Source organism: Mesoplodon densirostris, chromosome 3, assembly GCF_025265405.1.
Source record: "Mesoplodon densirostris isolate mMesDen1 chromosome 3, mMesDen1 primary haplotype, whole genome shotgun sequence".
Lineage (NCBI taxonomy): Eukaryota > Metazoa > Chordata > Mammalia > Artiodactyla > Ziphiidae > Mesoplodon > Mesoplodon densirostris.
In genome coordinates, this window is record NC_082663.1 from 11548505 (window position 1) to 11570282 (window position 21778).

Consider the following 21778-nt stretch of genomic DNA (forward strand, 5'->3'; position numbering starts at 1 on the left):
GTGTTTGGTCAGACACTAGTCTAGATGTTGCTATGAAAGTATTTTGTAGACATGATTAACATCTACAATCAATTGCCTTTAAGTAAAAGAGATTACCCTGGATAATGTGGGCAGGGCTTATTCAATCAGTGAAAGGCATTAAGAGCAAAAACTGAGGTTTGCTGGAAAATAATTCTGCTTCTAGATTGTAATACAGAAACCCTGCATGCGTTTCCTGCCGGCCGACCTGCCCTACGAATTTTGTGCTTGCCAGCCCTCACAATCACGTGAACCAATTCCTTAAAATCTCTGTCTGTATGTAAAAGTGTATATATACACATACACACACATACAAAATCAGATTATATATATGTATATATATGCACACATATACACACAAATACACATGATATTATATATATATATAAAATTTCTATATATGTGTATATATATATATGTGTGTGTATATATATAATTATATTGGTTCTGTTTCTCTGGAAAACACTGACTGATACAGCCTGCTGTTCTGCAACTTTCCCACCTGACCTTGGATCTAGCTCTCAGATTCTTTTGATAAATACAAACTGTCTTCAGCAATTACAGTTAAATGAAGGCTTTAAATCTCATCTTCTACTACCTGGTTATCAGGTTAGCAGGTGATTTGCTACAATGCAAATATGTTTTAGACAAAATAAACAATTATTTTTTAGCAAGAAGGCACAGAAACAGTGTTACAATCTATTCTTTAAAATTACCAAAGACTGCACTGTTCATCTCAGACACTCCAACAACTTCCAGGATTGAAGGGTTCATTCTAAGATGGATGAAACAATATTTTGAAAACAGAATCATTCAGGTTTCCTGTGAGGTCAGGTGACAATGTCCTCAGGAAGCCAGAGGCTATAGACCTAAAGTAATGTTTCTCATTGGTTCCTGCCATATCCTATCAGTTTACTCATAAAAGGGTGAGGTACACACCCCATCTCTATAGCCACCCTCACCAGTTGAATATCACTCAACTCTCTAGTTAGAAAGTATTTTCAATAATCCATATTGCTAGATTTTACTAATAATCCTGATTTTTTGAACCCTTAATGCTAATTCCTGAGCTGTAGATTCAAGATTAAGGTGTTTGAAATGATAGCCATCCCTAGGGTACAAGTTATACTTATCTAGACATGAATTCAACTGATTATAATAAATTATAGTTAAAATAATTGATCATGCAGAAATTTAACAATCACAGCATCATTGAGTCTAGGTTATCACTTATCCCAATACAAAGTCAATAATAGACTAGAATGCAAGGCATTGGCAATAGAGAGAGACATAAAATCTTACTGTATTAATTAAACAGGTGGAAAATAAGTATATTAGATAAAGTAAAATTACAGAAATACAAGTAATAAAGGAACAGCTTATGCAGTTGAAATATCCTTTCTTTACGTTGCCGGTTTAAGCAGAGCTATCTCATAAGGTAGTCCCATTTTAACAATTTCAAACAAATTTTTGAGTGCCTACTGTTCAAGGTACTAGAAGTCCAGCAAAAAAAAATAAATTTATAAAGTCCCTGGAGGACCCTGGGAAGATGGCGGAAGAGTAAGACGCGGAGATCACCTTCCTCCCCACAGATACATCAGAAATTCATCTACACGTGGAACAACTCATACAGAACACCTACTGAACGCTGACAGAAGACCTCAGACCCCCCAAAAGGCAAGAAACTCCCCACATACCTGGGTAGGGCAAAAGAAAAAAGAATAAACAGAGACAAAAGGATAGGGACGGGACCTGCACCAGTGGGAGGGAGCCGTGAAGGAGGAAAGGTTTCCACACACTACAAGCCCCTTCGCGGGCGGAGACTGCAGGTGGCGGAGGGGGAAAGCTTCGGAGTAGCGGAGGAGAGCACAGCCACAGGGGTGCGGAGGGCAAAGCGGAGAGATTCTGGCACAGAGGACCGGTGCCCCCAGGCACACACCAGCCCGAGAGGCTTGTCTGCTCGGCCGCCAGGGCGGGCGGGGCTGGGAGCTGAGGCTCGGGTATCGGCTTTCAGTCGGAGCACAGGGAGAGGACTGGGGCTGGCGGCAGGAAGAGAGCCTGAAGGGGTTAGTGCACCATGGCTAGCCCGGAGGGAGTCCGGGGAAAGGGTCTGGAGCTGCCGAAGAGGCAAGAGGCTTTTTCTTCCCTTTTGTTTCCTGGTGCGCGAGGAGAGGGCATTAAGAGGGCTGCTTTGGGAAGCGCCGGAGATGGGTGCGAGCCACGGCTAAAGGCGCGGACCCCGGAGACGGGCGTGGGACGCTGGGGCTGCTGCTGCCGCTGCCGCCGCCGCGGGGCCTGTGTGCGAGCGTGGGTCAATGTCCGCCCCACCTTCCGGGGGGCCTGTGCACCCCGCCACTGCCGGGGTCCCGGAACCCAGGGACGGCTTTCACGAGAAAGCGCACGGAGCGCCTCGGTCTGGTGCAACGTTACGCCAGCCTCTGCCGCCGCAGGCCCGCCCCACACTGCGCGCCCCTCCCTCCCCTCTGCCTGAGTGAGCCAGAGCCCCCGAATCAGCGGCTCCTTTAAACCCGTCCTGTCTGAGCGAAGAACGGACGCCCTCCGGCGACCTACGCGCAGAGGCGGGGCCAGGTCCAAGGCTGAGACCCGGGAGCTGTGAGAGCAGAGAAGAGACAGGGAAATCTCTCTGTGCAGCCTCGGAGGCAGCGGATTAAAGCTCCACGGACCACTTGATGTGCCCTGCGTCTGTGGAGTGCATGAATAGACAGCGAATCATCCCAAATTGAGGAAGTGGACTTTGAGGACAAGATTTAAGACTTTCCCCCCTTTTCCTCTTTTTACAACGAATTATCCCAAATTAAGGAGGTGGACTTAGCAAGATTTCAGACTTCTCGTCCTTTTCCTCTTTTTACAACGAAGTAACCCAAATTGAGGAGGTGGACTTGGAGAGCAAGATTTTTTATTTTTCCCCCTGCTCTCTTTTTGTGAATGTGTATGTGTATTCTTCTGTGTAAGATTCTCTCTGTATAGCTTTGCTTCCACCATATGTCCCAGGGTTCTATCTGTCCGTATTTTTTTTTCAATAATTACTTTTTAATTTTAATAACGCTACTATATTTCATACTTTATTCTATTTTACTTTAAATGCTCTTTCTTTTTTTTTTTTTTTTTTTTTTTTTGCGGTATGCGGGCCTCTCACTGTTGTGGCCTCCCCCGTTGCGGAGCACAGGCTCCGGACGCGCAGGCTCTGGACGCGCAGGCTCAGCGGCCATGGCTCACGGGCCCAGCCGCTCCGCGGCATATGGGATCCTCCCAGACCGGGGCACGAACCCGTATCCCCTGCATCGGCAGGCGGACTCTCAAACACTTGCGCCACCAGGGAGGCCCTAAATGCTCTTTCTTTTTTTCCTACCTTCCCTTCCTCCCTCCCTCCCTCCGGCCCTCCTTTCCTTCTTTCTCTCTTTCTTTCCTTCCTTCCTCCCTCCCTTCTTCGTTTCACTTTCTTTTTCTTTCCTTCCTCCCTCCCTCCCTCCTGTCTTTCTTTCTTTCTTTCCTTCCTCCCTCTCCCTTCTTCCATTGACTCTTCCTTTTGCTTTCATTGCTCCCTCCCTCCCTCCTTTCTTTCCTTCTTTCTTTCCATCCTTCCTCACTCCCTCCCTCCTTTCTTTCTTTCTTCCTTCCTTCCTTCCTTTCTTCCCTTCTTCCTTTCTTTCCCTCTCTCTTTCTTTCTTCTACTAATTCTTTCTTTCTGCTTTTTCTCCCTGTTATTCTGAGCCGGGTGGATGAAAGGCTCTTGGTGCTGCAGCCAGGAGCCAGTGCTGTGCCTCTGAAGTGGGAGAGCCAACTTCAGGACACGGGTCCACAAGAGACCTCCCACCTCCACATAATATCAAGCAGCGAAAATCTCCCAGAGATCTCCATCCCAACACCAGCACCCAGCTTCAGTCAACGACCAGCAAGCTACAGTGCTGGTCACCCTATGCCAAGCAACTAGCAAGGCAGGAACACAACACCACCCATTAACAGAGAGACTACCTAAAAACATAATAAGGCCACAGGCACCACAAAACACACCACCAGACGTGGACCTGTCCACCAGAAAGACAAGATACAGCCTCAACCATCAGAACACAGGCACTAGTCCCCCCCACCAGGAAGCCTACACAACCTATTGAAACAACCTTAGCCACTGGGGACAAACAACAAAAACAACAGGAACTACGAACCTGCAGCCTGCAAAAAGGAGACCCCAAACACAGTAACATAAGCAAAATGAGAAGACAGAAAAACACACAGCAGGTGAAGGAGCAAGATAAAAACCTACCAGACCTAACAAATGAAGAGGTAATAGGCAGTCTACCTGAAAAAGAATTCAGAATAATGATAGTAAAGCTGATCCAAGATTCTATTTCGAAGATCCATAATCTTGGAAATAGAATAGACAAAATGCAAGAACCAGTTAACAAGGACCTAGAAGAACTAAAGATGAATCAAGCATCGATGAAAAACACAATAAATGAAATGAAAAATACTCTAGATGGGATCAATAGCAGAATAACTGAGGCAGAAGAACGGATAAGTGAGGTGGAATTTAAAATAGTGGAAATAACTGATGCAGAGCAAAATAAAGAAAAAAGAATGAAAAGAACAGAGGACAGTCTCAGAGACCTCAGGGACAACATTAAACGCACCAACATTCGAATTATAGGGGTTCCAGAAGAAGAAGAGAAAAAGAAAGGGACTGAGAAAATATTTGAAGAGATTATAGTTGAAAACTTCCCTAATTTGGGAAAGGAAATAGTTAATCAAGTCCAGGAGGCACAGAGAGTCCCATACAGCATAAATCCAAGGAGAAATACGCCAAGACACATATTAATCAAACTGTCAAAAATTAAACACAAAAAAATCATATTAAAAGCAACAAGGGAAAAAAAAACAAATAACACACAAGGGAATCCCCATCAGGTTAACAGCTGATCTCTCAGCAGAAACTCTACAAGCCAGAAGGGAGTGGCAGGACATAATTAAAGTGATAAAGGAAAAAAACCTGCAACCAAGATTACTCTACCCAGCAAGGATCTCATTCAGATTTGATGGAGAAATTAAAACGTTTACAGATAAGCAAAAGCTGAGAGAGTTCAGCACCACCAAACCTGCTTTACAACAAATGCTAAAGGAACTTCTCTAGGCAAGAAACACAACAGAAGGAAAAGACCTACAATAATGAACTCAAAGCAATTAAGGAAATGGGAATAGGAACATACATATCAATAATTACCTTAAATGTAAATGGACCAAATGCTCCCACCAAAAGACACAGAGTGGCTGAATGGATACAAAAACAAGACCCATATATATGCTGTCTACAAGAGACCCACTTCAGACCTAGAGACACATACAGATAGAAACTAAGGGGATGGAAAAAGATATTCCATGCAAATGGAAATCAAAAGAAAGCTGGAGTAGCAATTCTTATATCAGACAAAATAGACTTTAAAATAAAGACTATTAGAAGAGACAAAGAAGGACACTACATAATGATAAAGGGATCGATCCAAGAAGAAGATATAACAATTGTAAATATTTATGTACCCAACATAGGAGCACCTCAATACATAACGCAAATACTAACAGCCATAAAAGGGGAAATCGACAGTAACACAATCATAGTAGGGGACTTTAACACCCCACTTTCACCAATGGACAGATCATCCAAAATGAAAATAAATAAGGAAACACAAGCTTTAAATGATACATCAAACAAGACGGACTTAATTGATACTTATAGGGCATTCCATCCAAAAACAACCGAATACACATTTTTCTCAAGTGCTCATGGAACATTCTCCAGGATAGATCATATCTTGGGTCACAAATCAAGCCTTGGTAAATTTAAGAAAATTGAAATTGTATCAAGTATCTTTTCCGACCACAATGCTATGAGACTAGACATCAATTACAGGAAAAGATCTGTAAAAAATACAAACACATGGAGGCTGAACAATACACTACTCAATAACGAAGTGATCACTGAAGAAATCAAAGAGGAAATTTAAAAATACCTAGAAACAAATGACAATGGAGACACGACGACCCAAAACCTATGGGACGCAGCAAAAGCAATTCTAAGGGGGAAGTTTATAGCAATACAATCCCACCTTAAGAAACAGGAAACATCTCGAGTAAACAACCTGACCCTGCACCTAAAGCAATTAGAGAAAGAAGAACAAAAAAACCCAAAAGTTAGCCGAAGGAAAGAAATCATAAAGATCAGACCAGAAATAAATGAAAAAGAAATGAAGGAAACGATATCAAAGATCAACCAAACTAAAAGCTGGTTCTTTGAGAAGATAAACAAAATTGACAAACCATTAGCCAGACTCATCAAGAAAAAAAGGGAGAAGACTCAAATCAATAGAATTAGAAATGAAAAAGGAGAAGTAACAACTGACACTGCAGAAATACAAAAGATCATGAGAGATTACTACAAGAAACTCTATGCCAATAAAATGGACAACCTGGAAGAAATGGACAAATTCTGAGAAATGTACAACCTGCCAAGACTGAATCAGGAAGAAATAGAAAATATGAATAGACCAATCACAAGAACTGAAATTGAAACTGTGATTAAAAATCTTCCAACAAACAAAAGCCCAGGACCAGATGCCTTCACAGGCGACTTCTATCAAACATTTAGAGAAGAGCTAACACCCATCCTTCTCAAACTCTTCCAAACAATATCAGAGGAAGGAACACTCCCAAACTCATTCTACGAGGCCACCATCACCTTGGTACCAGAACCAGACAAGGATGTTACAAAGAAAGAAAACTACAGGCCAATATCACTGATGAACATAGATGCAAAAATCCTCAACAAAATACTAGCAAACAGAATCCAACAGCACATTAAAAGGATCATACACCATGATCAAGTGGGGTTTATTCCAGGAATGCAAGGATTCTTCAATATACGCAAATCAATCAATGTGATACACCATATTAACAAGTTGAAGGAGAAAAACCATATGATCATCTCAAAATATGCAGAGAAAGCTTTCGACAAAATTCAACACCCATTTATGATAAAAACCCTGCAGAAAGTAGGCATAGAGGGAACTTTCCTCAACATTATAAAGGCCATATATGACAAACCCACAGCCAACATTGTCCTCAATGGTGAAAAACTGAAACCATTTCCACTAAGATCAGGAACAAGACAAGGCTGCCCAGTCTCACCACTCTTATTCAACTTAGTTTTGGAAGTTTTAGCCACAGCACTCAGAGAAGAAAAAGAAATAAAAGAAATCCAAATTGGAAAAGAAGAAGTAAAGCTGTCACTGTTTGCAGATGACATGATACTATACATAGAGAATCCTAAAGATGCTACCAGAAAACTACTAGATCTAATCAATGAATTTGGTAAAGTAGCAGGATACAAAATTAATGCACAGAAATCTCTGGCATTCCTGTACACTAATGATGAAAAATCTGAAAATGAAATCAAGAAAACACTCCCATTTACCAATGCAACAAAAAGAATAAAATATCTAGGAATAAACCTACCTAAGGAGACAAAAGACCTGTATGCAGAAAATTATAAGACACTGATGAAAGAAATTAAAGATGATACAAATAGATAGAGAGATATACCATTTTCTTGGATTAGAAGAATCAATATTGTGAAAATGACTCTACTACCCAAAGCAATCTACAGATTCAATGCAATCCCTATCAAATTACCACTGGCATTTTTCACAGAACTAGAACAAAAAAATTTCACAATTTGTTTGGAAAAACAAAAGACCCCGAATAGCCAAAGCAATCTTGAGAATGAACAACGGAGCTGGAGGAATCAGGCTCCCTGACTTCAGACTATACTACAAAGCTACAGTAATCAAGACAGTGTGGTACTGGCACAAAAACAGAAAGATAGATCAATGGATCAGGATAGAAAGCCCAGAGATAAACCCACGCACATATGGTCAACTTATCTTTGATAAAGGAGGCAGGAATGTACAGTGGAGAATGGGCAGCCTCTTCAATAAGTGGTGCTGGGAAAACTGGACAGGGACATGTAAAAGTATGAGATTAGATCATTCCCTAACACCATCCACAAAAATAAGCTCCAAATGGATTAAAGACCTAAATGTAAGGCCAGACACTATCAAACTCTTAGAGGAAAACATAGGCAGAACACTCTATGACATAAATCACAGCAAGATCCTTTTGGACCCATCTCCTAGAGAAATGGAAATAAAAACAAAGATAAACAAATGGGACCTAATGAAACTTCAAAGCTTTTGCACAGCAAAGGAAACCATAAAGAAGACCAAAAGACAACCCTCAGAAAGGGAGAAAATATTTGCAAATGAAGCAACTGACAAAGGATTAATCTCAAAAATTTATAAACAGCTCATGCAGCTCAAGAGCAAAAAAACAAACAACCCAATCCAAAAATGGGCAGAAGACTTATATAGGCATTTCCCCAAAGAAGATATACAGACTGCCAACAAACACATGAAAGAATGCTCAACATCATTAATCATTGGAGAAATGCAAATCAAAACTACAATGAGATATCATCTCACACCAGTCAGAATGGCCATCATCAAGAAATCTAGAAACAATAAATGCTGGAGAGGGTGTGGAGAAAAGGGAACACTCTTGCACTGCTGGTGGGAATGTGAATTGGTACAGCCACTATGGAGAACAGTATGGAGGTTCCTTAAAAAACTAAAAATAGAACTACCATATGATCCAGCAATCCCACTACTGGGCATATACCCTGAGAAAACCATAATTCAAAAAGAGACATGTACCAAAATATTCATTGCAGCTCTATTCACAATAGCCCGGAGCTGGAAACAACCTAAGTGTCCATCATCGGATGAATGGATAAAGAAGATGTGGCACATATATACAATGGAATATTACTCAGCCATAAAAAGAAACGAAACTGAGCTATTTGTAATGAGGTGGATAGACCTAGAGTCTGTCATACAGAGTGAAGTAAGTCAGAAAGAGAAAGACAAATACCATATGCTAGCACATATATACGGAATTTAAAAAAAAATGTCATGAAGAACCTAGGGGTGAAACGGGAATAAAGACACAGACCTACTTGAGAATGGTCTTGAGGATATGGTGAGGGGTCAGGGTAAGCTGTGACAAAGCGAAAGAGAGGCATGGACATATATACACTACCAAACGTAAGGTAGATAGATAGTGGGAAGCAGCCGCAGAGCACAGGGAGATCAGCTCGGTGCTTTGTGACCGCCTGGAGGGTTGGGATGGGGAGGGTGGGAGGGAGGGAGATGCATGAGGGAAGGGATGTGGGAACAGATGTATATGTATGACTGATTCACTTTGTTATAAAGCAGAAACTAATAAAAAGATAAATAAAAAATAAAAAATAAATAAATCCCTGGACATTCTATATTCAATATAAATATAACTATATATTTCATATTATATGAATTAATTAAAATTTATATTTTATTTTATATTTATAAATATAGAAATACCCTGCTTGACATTCTATTGGGAAAAGTAGGTGAAAATGAAAACAAACAAAACAAATAGTATAGTATAATATACTAATATAATATATATATTCTAATATATTACAGTGATAAGTATTGTAAACAAATATAAATCAGTGTGAAAGTAGAGAAATGGGCAAGGCTTCTATTTTAGAAAGAGTAATAATTCCAAGGGTTTGTGAATGACAAATTGTCTTGGTCTTTTCGATTCTGAAATGCCTAGTGTGCCCTTCTGCTGAATGCTATTTTAGCTGGTATAAATGTCTAATATCTTTTGAATACTTTGGAGATATTATGATACCACCTGCTAACATCTTTTGTTGATGAAAATTCTGTCCTCACTGTAATTAGGAAATAATCTTTGTTCCTAAGTTAAGTCTTCACTTGGATGTTTTGAAGTTTTAATATAATTTGTCCAGGGTGGAGTTCTTTTTTTAACCATGTGATATTTGAAATGCATTCCTAGCTAACCTCTCATTTCTTTTAAACTTATAAACAATTGTTAAATTTGAACAGGTATTGATTCTATGCCATTTCTCCTCTTCTTTAGGAATTCCAATTATGTAAATATTGAAATGTTTCTATTTCTGTTTTCTCTGTTGCTTAATGTTAGCTTTTCTAATGTATGCATGCACTTGTGTGTGTGTATTTATGTGTATGATGTGTATGTGTGTGTTTTTCTTACTATATTTTTAACTAATTCCTAAATATGATTTTATTCATTTATTCTATCATTGGTTTTATCCAGCTTGGAGTTTATCAACCTGTTAAATTTTATTTGAATGAATATACTTTCCCATTCTATTTCATGTTAATCTTTTTATTTTGACCTACTCTCTTGTTTGCCTCTGCTGTATTTTGCCTTATATTTTACTGACTTTTTTTTTGTAGATTTAAGATTCATGTTGAATGAGAGGATATCTCTCTCTCTTTCAGTCTCCTCTCTCTCTCTCTCTCTTTCTCTCCCTTCCTTTTTTCTCCACTTCCCATTGCCCTAGTTCATAATTAAATCTATTTTGGATAGCTGAGGACTCTTGTACTCTGGTGATACTGAGCATATAGGCATCAAGCCACTAAGCCAGAGAGTAGCTTTACTCAAAGCTTTGCTATTTTGTTAATTCCTTTCTCCCTCATGTCATAGATTATGTAACCTCAGTATTGAGAATGCCGTACTCCAGCTACTGGTTCCAAGCAATGAGACTTGCTCAAATGGAGCTCTTATTCTCATTTTCCCAAGAGGACCAAGTTTTCAGCTGCTCGATTGTTGTTTTAATTCTAATCCCAGTAGCCTCAGAGCATTAGCTTTGCACAAAGTTTTCCATTTATTTTTAAAATTCTGTTACACAAAGATGTTTGTATTCATTTTATAGTATACATATGTTTTCTTTAATGTTCTCTTTTAAATTTCAACCATCATCATTATGCAGTTGGAGTAGGAAGATATCCAAAATCTGTAGCCTCATTGCCATCTTGGCTTGAATGCAGTAGCACATTCTCAGCAGGTTATGGCTCAGGGCATTTTCAGTGTTGTTGTGTCTTTCTTTTTACTTTTATGTATTTCCATACTTTTCTTCAATCATCATACTTCTTTGGCAAGAGAAAAGAAAGAATGGATTTAAGATCTGGAATGGGAAGGTAGTGTGTAAATGTTTAATCTATATACATCTTGGTGATTTTTCTAATAAATATTCGTTGGACTACTTCAGTCTAGAAACAAGAGAAAATTCTCAAGTATATTAGGACATAAAGCCAGCAGGGAAAAAAAAGGGTATTAAGATAAAGAAGCCAACTACATTTTCTTACTTCATTAGGTTGAAATATTTCCATATAATTAGCAATTTTCACTTCCGAAAAATTTTCACTTTCACTTTCTTGAGTTTGCAAATGCTTTCTCTCTGTGATTATAACATCTGTGCTTACTAACTGACACCCATGGAAGTTAAGTTCCTGTCCTCCCCCCCACCCCACACCAATAAATACCTGGGGAATAGAGGCCCTATATTCCTTGATGATGACATTTAAAAAGGATGGTTCCCAGATTTCTGAGGAACTATAAATCTGGGATATAAAACTGGCTAGAAGCTTTTTTAAAAGATTTACATCTCAAAGGGACACAGAAAGAATTTACAATTACAAGTTTTCTAAAGTAAATGCTTTAAGAAAAGGGAGATCAAGCCCGTCTGAACTTCAGTCAAGCTGAGAGCAACGCTAAGTCCCTCATAGTTCTCTCAGCAGTGTTTGATACAGCTGATCATCCCCTCCTCCAAACACTGTTTTCACTTGGCTTAAGGGACACCATCATGGCCAGTTTTCCCTCTACCTCATCAGAGGTTGTTTCCATGTCACTCGTCTGGGATGGAAGACTCTCTTAATTTATTAGTTTGCTAGAGCTGCCATAACAAAATACCACATACTGGTTGACTTAAACAACAGAAATGCATCTCTCATAGTCATAGAGATTGGAGGTGCAAGTTCAAGGTGTTGCCAGATTTGGTTTCTCCTGAGCCCTCTCTTCCTGGCTTGTAGATGGCTGCCTTCTTCACTGTGTCCTTATATGGCCTTTTCTCTGTGTATGCATCCCTGGAGACTTTTCCTTGTCTCATTAGGACACCAATCCTATTGGATTAGAGCCCCACCATGATGACCTCATTTTAAGGTAAAACTTCCCGAATTTTCTCTATCTCAGGAAATAACTCCTGTGTTCAGTTGCTCAAGGTAAAAAGTCTTCTTGTCATTTTTCACCTTCCTCATTCTTTCATATTCCCAAACCAATTTTTCTGCCAATTCTTTCAACTCCACTTTCAAAATATATCTTAAATCTTACCTGAATCCAAAGGAGAAGGGGTTTGGTTCTGGTTCTGTGTTTATTAATTGTGTGAATTTGGGTAATTGCATTAACCATTATGTCTCAATTTCATCTTATCTAAAATAGACTTTTTAAATATCTACCTCACAGATATTTGTTGTGTTAGCACATAGAGTGTCCAGCATGTAGTAATTGCTTAATCAATAAATGGCAAGCATAATCAATTTGTGTACTTTAAGAAGTTTCTTGCAGTTGGGACATAGTATCAATTTTACCAATAATACAATAGCTTCATCTCTTTCTTTTTTTCCTACCTATTTCCCACAGGAAATCTTGGTCAGCAGTTAAGTATAATCAGAACTTAAAACGCTTGAGCATAAATTGGGTTTATTGTAGGAGATTCCAACAATTCCTACTCTTACCACTGCCTTCCTGAAGTTGACACATAATTCATTTTGACTGAGACAAGGCAACTGCCAAATTTAAATACATATGCAGCAGTAGACTTCACAAATGACCACAGCCATAGAACTTATCTTCTATAACTAAAGGTTATAATCTCTACTGCATCTAATATTTTGCTCTACTGTCTCCTTCTGGAACTTCCTTGTATAGAGTACATATACACTGTATGAGTAAATGCAGGTTGTGGAAAAGCACAGATCATCTACGTCAGCAATTCCTCAAGAGGTATCATGTTCATTTATCATCCTTCTCTCTTTTTTTTTCCTACCTGCCAAACTTTTCAGGATTCTGATCTCAGGGACAACTTCTTATTTAGGGATTTTAGTTGATAAGTGCTTTCATAAAAGAGAAAGTGTGTGAAGTTAATAACATAAACCCAAAGACATCAATTTCTAACTCTGATATTGTGTAGATAGAGGTATTAAAAAATAAAACTCTTTGGGAAATACTTTATAAACTATAAATCCTGATGAAATGTCAGATACCACTATTTTTAATGGGGTCAGCCTATTACTTTGAGGTTCATGACATTGACTTATTCCAGAGCTGGTTAACCCCTAAGTTCTTTGGTGTCACTCTGGTAAGCTTGGTGCTCTTGTGGCCTCATTCATTCATTAAAGGGAGTGTGACATTTCACCAAGTCACTGAACTGAGATGAAGGAGTGAATGTGTCCTGAACTCCTCTCAAACACTCATCTTCTAACTGAGAATGAGGTAGGTACACTAATAATAGTGTTAACTAGTGAAAATGGTCCTGCTGTTTGTGGATACAAAACGTGGTATCACTGGAGGTTAGCTGGTTAGAGATGGATGGTTTATCTCCTCTTAGTTGTCCCTCAGAGACTTCAAAATTGGAAATTAATTTACTCTTAATGGGGGACAGTTGGAGTCACCATGACCTTGTCAGTGGCAGCTCCTTCAACATAAGAGAATCTCACAGTCTCTTCTCTCTCTGAAGGCTTAATAGATGTCCTCATACTCCTCTCTCTTTTCCTAATGTTCCCAAGCCAAGCTTAAGTTTCTCATCCTCCTTGATGCTTCCTGCATCTTTCTAGTCCACTAGGATCCCAAAGCCTTTAATACCATCTTACACCTTAATCTATTTCTATACACTCTGTGTCATGTAGGCTAATTTTTCACATGTGAATGTCTCACCATCCATATTTCTTAACAATTTAAGGTAGCATATGATAGCAACTCATTGGAGATTACTTGTATTTATATAAAGGAAGGTAATTATAAGAAAATAGGAGAAACTGTTTTCTTAAAAGCGGTATTCAGATAAGCCATATGATCGAAGAAAGTTTTGCAGCAACCACATCGTAGGAACTGAAATGGGGAGTCACTGCCAACAAATGCCTATATGAATAATCTGACACCCAGCCATCTTGGATGGTAGCATTGAAAGATCTGCTCATGTCACAGTTTTATGTCATTCCTTATATGCCTTCAAATGGACAGAAATCTCCTGAAGCATATCCTTTTATTAAAGTTCTTTCTAATGATGATAAATACTACCTAAGCACTCCAACACCCTGGGTAATTTTAAGGCAAATCCAATAAAGCTTCAACTTTGGAGATCATATTTTCTGAGTTGCAAGACTTGAGTAACTGTTTAACTTTGTTAACGTTTTGCAAAGATAGCCAGTAACCCCCACTGCATAGAGATTCTCCATGGCAGCACTATTTAAAGTGCTTTGCATTAGTGTATTACACTTATAATACATCACTTCCAGTTCCAGTGTTTAAATTCGTTAAGACTATTTTATTTTTAGGTATAAGAACCTATATAGCTTAAGCTAAAGGATTAGTTCACACCTTTGAGATGAACACTTGAGGAACTAAAGTAAACATGGTTTCAGGAATTGGAAGTAGAATTCAACACCACTGGGACTCACTCTCTCTTCTTCTGTTTCTTAGTTCTTCTAAAATTACTTCTGAATGTACACTATCTTCAGGGAGTAATAGAGATGCTTCAGAGGCTCTCATTTACATTCTCTCATCTTAGCAGTCTCAGATGAAGGAGAGATAGAATATCTCCTTATTTTCTTATCAAAGAATGACTTAGATTCACATTACCTGAGTCATGTGCCTACTCTTTCATTGATTACTGTTCTCAGAAATTTGAGGGCTTCTGACTAACAAGGTTGTAATCATATTCACTTTCTTGTGAACTAGATGAGGGGTATCCAACTATGATGTCAAGACCCCAGATGTTTGCAACCATATAAAAGAAAAGAAAGCAATAGTTTCTAAAAGAAGAGATATTAACTCTTATTCTTTACTTGAATTTTCACATATTAAAGTAAATAATAACAGAGTACACTTATAGAGTCCTTCCTATGTACAGTTACAATGCAGATTATGAGTTAGTTTATACAAACAATAACTCTGTAAGGTAGGAACTAAAATTATTACCACTTTTCAGATGATGAATCTTTGTATTTGTAAAATAGAGTAAATTGTCTAAGGCTTCACGTCTAAGAAATAGTGGGAGCTGCATGAAACTCAGATTTCTCTGACCCTTCAGCATCATGATTAACCAAACCAGGTGGTATGGCTAAGGGACTGAGAGTTCGTGCTTAGACATCAAATGGACCAGAATTTTTTTCTCAGTTATACCAGTTACTGGCTGCATGATTTTTGGAGTAGCCCACCACACTGCACAGAATAACCACAGAAATGTTTATTTAATAAAGGAATGATTTTGTATATTATGATTTGCTATGTTGATACATGCTTAGAAATTGAATTATAGCTTCCAAAATCCAAATAAGAGTGAACATAAAAGAGTTAGGTGTCTATCTCTAAAGGTGATAAGTAAAATGGAATCTTAATCAAAATAGCTAGCAAATTTCAGAAATCTCTGATTATCCTTTCAGAGTGAGTATACAACTTATAATCTGTTTATTTTTTTATTTCAAATTGCTTCTCCAATTATATCTTTTGGCAAGACAAATATGCTCTTTCTTTTTTGTTGTTGTTCTATTAAATGAGAGAGAAGGAAGGTATGTGTGTACAAATCAGGAGGAGGATGATTCTGGCATGTCGAGAATTTGGCCTGGAAGCAGAAAGCATGGGGAAAAAAACTAACTGGAACTAGTGCTATAATTTTGCTTCTCTTTACATGGGTTAAAAATGGTCATAAAAAATGGGATGATCTTGAATAAGAATTAACAGAACTGAACTCGTCTTCTTATACCTCTTTATTTCCCATACATAACTTACAGACCTGCTATCAAATTGCAGGCTTCCACCTTATTTCTGTCAAAATGTAATCTTGTTGAAATGTAGACATAAGTTTGTAGTGACTTTACTTCAGTATCCAAATCACTGAGGAGTGTGTAATTATTACTCTCAATCTACCTCTGGCCAAATTACTGACAAGACAAACAGGCATTACAATGTACACATGTGTCTAGTACCCATGTGTCTATTATTCTCCTCCTCTATTTACCTGCTTTACTAAAAGAAAAAGAAAACTATTAAAAGCAGAAAATCTTACCAAACTACTGTTTTTACTCAATTTTTTTTGTTTCTCTCAATATGTATCAATATAACTGAGGTTTCCTCTGAATTGACAACTTTTTGGAACAATGTAAAGGATAAATGCTATCTTGTTAGCAATCATCAATATATAAATAGGTGAAATTTCATGAATTGTTTATATATAATATGTTCATTCTAAGAGTTCATCCATAATCTAAATTGAAGCAGCATCATTTGGTTGACTTCTTTGTTTTATCATTTCAAACAGGGAATATTTTTACTTTTTCCTGTCTTTTATAGGTATCTAAAATGCTTTTACTTTGCTTGAGAGAGCATATTCTAGCAATAGATTTTAAAAGACATGATACATTAAATAAGAAATAACTTATCCTTAATTTCTCTTTCTGATCACTCATTGTTAGTGTATAAGAATGCAAGAGATTTCTGTGCATTAATTTTGTATCCTGCAACTACCAAATTCGTTGACTAACTCTAGTAGTTTTCGGGTGACATCTTTAGGATTTTCTGTAGTATCAGTGTCATGTCATCTGCAAACAGTGACAATTTTACTTCTTTTACAAATTGGGTTCCTGTTATTTATTTTTCTTCTTTGATTGTTGTGGCTAGGACTTCCAAAACTATGTTGAATAATAATGGTGAGAGTGGACATCCTTGTTTCGTCCCTGATCTTAGAGGAAATGCTTTCAGGTTTTTACCATTGAGAATGATGTTTGCTGTGGATTTGTCATATATGGCCTTTATTGTGTTGAGGTAGGTTCCCTCTATGCCTACTTTATGGAGAGTTTTTATCATAAATGGCTGGTGAATTTTACAATTGCTGCAAAAAAATAAAATAAAATACCTAGGAATAAACCTACCTAAGGAGGCAAAAGACCTATACTAAGAAAACTATAAGATACTGATGAAAGAAATCAAAGATGACACAAACAGATGCAGAGATATACCATGTTCTTGGACTGGAAGAATCAATATTGTGAAAATGGCTATATTACCCAAACTAATATACAGGTTCAATACAATCCCTATCAAATTACCAATGGCATTTTTCACAGAACTAGAACAAAAAAAAATTACAATTTGCATGGAAACACAGAAGACCCCAAATAGCCAATCTTGAAAAGAAAAACGGAACTGGAGGAATCAGGCTCCCTGACTTCAGACTATACTACAAAGCTACAGTAACCAAGACAGTATGGTACTGGCAAAAAAACAGAAATATAGAACAGTGGTACAGGATAGAAAGCCCAAGATAAACCCACGAATCTATGGTCACCTAATCTATGACAAAGGACACAAGAATATGCAGTGGAGAAAAGATAGCCTCTGCATAAGTGGTGCTGGGAAAACTGGACCACTACATGTAAAAGAAAGAAATTAGAAGACTTCCTAACATCATACACAAAAATAAACTCAAAATTGATTAAAGACTAAAATGTAAGGCCAGACACTATAAAACTCTTAGAGAAAATATAGGCAGAACACTCTTTGACATAAATTGCAGCAAGATCTTTCTTGATCAACCTCCTAGAGTAATGATAATAAAAACAAAAATAAACAACTGGGATCTAATGAAACTTAAATGCTTTTGCACTGCAAAGGAAACCATAAACAAGACGAAAAGACAACCCTCAGAATGGCAGAAAATACTTGCAAACTAAGCAAATGACAAAGGATTAATCTCCAAAATATGTAAACAGCTCATGCAGCTCAATATCAAAAAAACAAACAACCCAATCAAAAAATGGGCAGAGGGCTTCCCTGGTGGCGCAGTGGTTGAGAGTCCGCCTGCCGATGCAGGGGACACGGGTTCGTGCCCCGATCCCGGAGGATCCCACATGCCGCGGAGCGGCTGGGCCCGCGAGCCATGGCCGCGGAGCCTGTGTGTCCGGAGCCTGTGCTCCGCAACGGGAGAGGCCACAGCAGTGAGAGGCCTGCGTACAGCAAAAAAAAAAAAAAAAAAAAAAATGGGCAGAGGACGTAAATAGACATTTCTCTGAAGAAGACATACAGGTGGCCAAGAGGCACATGAAAAGATGCTCAGCATCACTAATTATTAGAGAAATGCAAATCAAAACTACAATAAAATATCACCTCACACCGGTCAGAATGGTCATGATTAAAAAATCTACAAACAACAAATGCTGGAGAGGGTGTGGAGAAAGGGGAACCCTCTTGCACTGTTGTTGGTGGGAATGTAAATTGATACAGCTACTATGGAGAACAATATGGAGGTTTTTAGAAACTAAAAATAGAACTACCATATGACCAGCGATCCCACTGGGCATATACTCTGAGAAAACCATAATTCAAAAGGACTCATACACCCCAATGTTCATTGCAGCACTATTTACAATAGCCAGGACATGGAAGCAACCTAAATGTCCATCAGTGGATGAATGGATAAAGAAGATGTGGTGCATGTACATAATGGACTATTACTCAACCATAAAAAGGAACAAAATTGGGTCATTTGTAGAGACATGGCTGGACCTAGAGACTGTCATAAAGAGTGAAGTAAGTCAGAAAGAGAAAAACAAATATTGTATATTAACGCATATATGTGGAATCTAGAAAAATGGTACAGATGAACCTATTTGCAAAGCAGAAATAGAGAAGCAGACATAGAGGACAAACATACAGATGCCAAAGGGGGAATGGGGGTGGTGGGATGAATTGAAAGATTGGGACTGACATGTATAGACTGCTATGTATGGAATAGATAACTAGTGAGAGTGTGTTGTATAGCACGTGGAACTCTACTTCATGCTCTGTGGTGACCTAGATGGAAGGGAAATCCAGAAGAGGGGAGATACATGTATGCATATGTCTGATTCACTTCTCTGTAGAGCAGAAACTAGCACAACATTGTGAAGCAGCTATACCCCAATAAATTTTTTTTAAAGAAATACATCAAACCCAGTAACACAGATAAAAATCAGATACTGCTAGCCGGTAAACTTCAATGAGGAAATTTAAATTAGATTGAAGGGGAAATTTTCACCTACAGATATCAATTAGAGTTATAGTGGCATAAAATGAACTAGTGCCCTACCTCATAGGATTTCACTATCTTAGATGAAGGAAAAGTTAATGAATTTAACAAGTAGTTTTGTTTAAAAAAAAGAAATAATGTATCATAAGTTATGGACTATCTTACAAGAGGGCTGATTCATTAAAAAATGTTTTCCAGACTAACACCATCCAATAGAACTTAGTGTGATGATGAAAATTTCTATATCTGCCCTGTCCAATATGATAGACATTAGCCACATAAGACTATGAGAGTTTGAAGTTGTCTAGTGTGACTGTGGAGTAGAATTTTAAATTAAATTAAATTAAATTAAAATTTGAAAAAGCCTTGTGCAGTTAGTAGCTACCATATTTAACACAATTTTAGACAAAGACATTTTCTGTACTTCACTATGTCCTTCCTCTTCAAAACATGTCTTGAGTGTTGTATGAATTGTTCTCGATTTCTATGTCCACCACCTTAATCTGTCTCCTACATAATCATTAGAATATTCTTCCTTTGTTCAGCATTCAACAAATATTAATTGAGAGACTATTCTGTAACACGTCTCGTAATATACAACAGGCATAGATCTATAAGCAAAAGTAGCGTAGTCCCTGTACTCATTCAACTAAAACCTCACTGGTTAAGGAATGCACAAAGCACTGTGAGCTGTTTTAATCAAGAGACTCCCTTCTCCAGAATGACCTGTGGTTCTCAGTCCCATGAAAACCAGATCTGAACACAGAACTCAACTTTAATATGGTTCTTTTCTATTTTTATACTTCTCAGCCAGACTGAATAATAAGTAATTTCCTAAATTTTCCCACCTTCATCACTATTGAGACATTCTCTAATATTTGACCCTTGAAATTTTCTTCATATTCTACCTTTCAAGGTTCTTATAAAAAGTTACCATTTTCAGGAACAAATATCTTATTTACTTAATAATAAGTTAGGATTAGCCTCTGTAATGCTTATACATCATATAGATGTAGATTTTCATTCTCAACTTGTTACATGATAGTTCAGAACTAGTTGTGCCCTAATTTGGAATTGACATAAAAATTCAGAACATAATTCTAAGAGCAAGTCATTTTTAAAATCAAACTGACAGAGATGAACAAAAAAAAAGATGGTCAGTTGTTTAAGTTGTCTAGTTTCACAACAGAGAGCTGTGATTTTTTTTAAAAACGACCAATTTAGTAAGTTGATCTATATGTCATATATGTTAAAGTAGGAAAGTGAAAACTAATGGATAATAAACTTGGTTATCCAACACAGTCTTTCTACTTCCCATTCAGAAAGTAAGTCCTGACAAAGTGGAGAGTCTAGGAGAAAAGCCAACTTGCCTTTTCTCCCTACAGAGTCAGCAAATAAGCCATTTTGTTGATTGGATATAATTTCTGATATCTTCTACTCATAAGTGACATTTCTATTTTATGTCAAAAGTAAATACAGCTAATTGATCCTTGTCCAGTTACCCAATTTGAGCTTTTTCATTAATTCCTAGAGAATCGTACAGTTGTTACAAGCTAATTTTGGCATAGTGTTTTAGTATTAACATACTTCCATAAATCACATCTTACATGAGTCCCACAACTCAGGTACATTTTACAGAGAATAAAATGTGACTTAAAAATGTGTTGTGGGGCTTCTGTGGTGGCGCAGTGGTTGGGAGTCTGCCTGCCGATGCAGGGGACATGGGTTCGTGCCCCGGTCCGGGAAGATCCCACATGCTGCGGAGCGGCTAAGCCCGTGAGCCATGGCCGCTGAGCCTGCATGTCCAGAGCCTGTGCTCCACAACGGGAGAGGCCACAACAGTGAGAGGCCCGCATATCGGAAAAAAAAAAAGTGTTGTGCAAGGTCAAAAAGCATACTAATGAGGAATTACATGTCATTATATTCACTATTTCAGTCTATTATTTAGTCTGTTCCTCTCATCCACGCTCTTTTTCTCTTCTCCTCTCTTACTCTCTTTCTATATATAAATAAATAGAGACAGACAGAGATAGACATGAAGAGTCAATATATGCATGTGTTCTTTGAGAGGGTAATTTTTCAATTACAATAGATAAGTAAAGTTGCTGTTTTAAGGCAAAGAATATACAATATTTTTTAATATTAGATGATTTTTTAAAGGAAAATTTTTGTATAATGTCATACAGATAAAATCCCACTTTCATACTCTACATTTGAATTTGGACACATAAGCATGATGGTTTTTCTGTAAAATATATAGTAATTATTATAGGAGATAAACAACTTTAACAAAATTCTAAACCCTTACTGTAGCAATAATCATGACTCCTACTTAAAATTTTTTAAATTAATAATTTTTCATCAATGAAGTTCAAGCCATGTAGTTTTGTTCTCTCGTGAAATAGGAAAATGACATTCCAAAATCTAATTCTTTTTTCAGATACCTGGCACATCACTCCACTATGGGTACATATACATATACATATA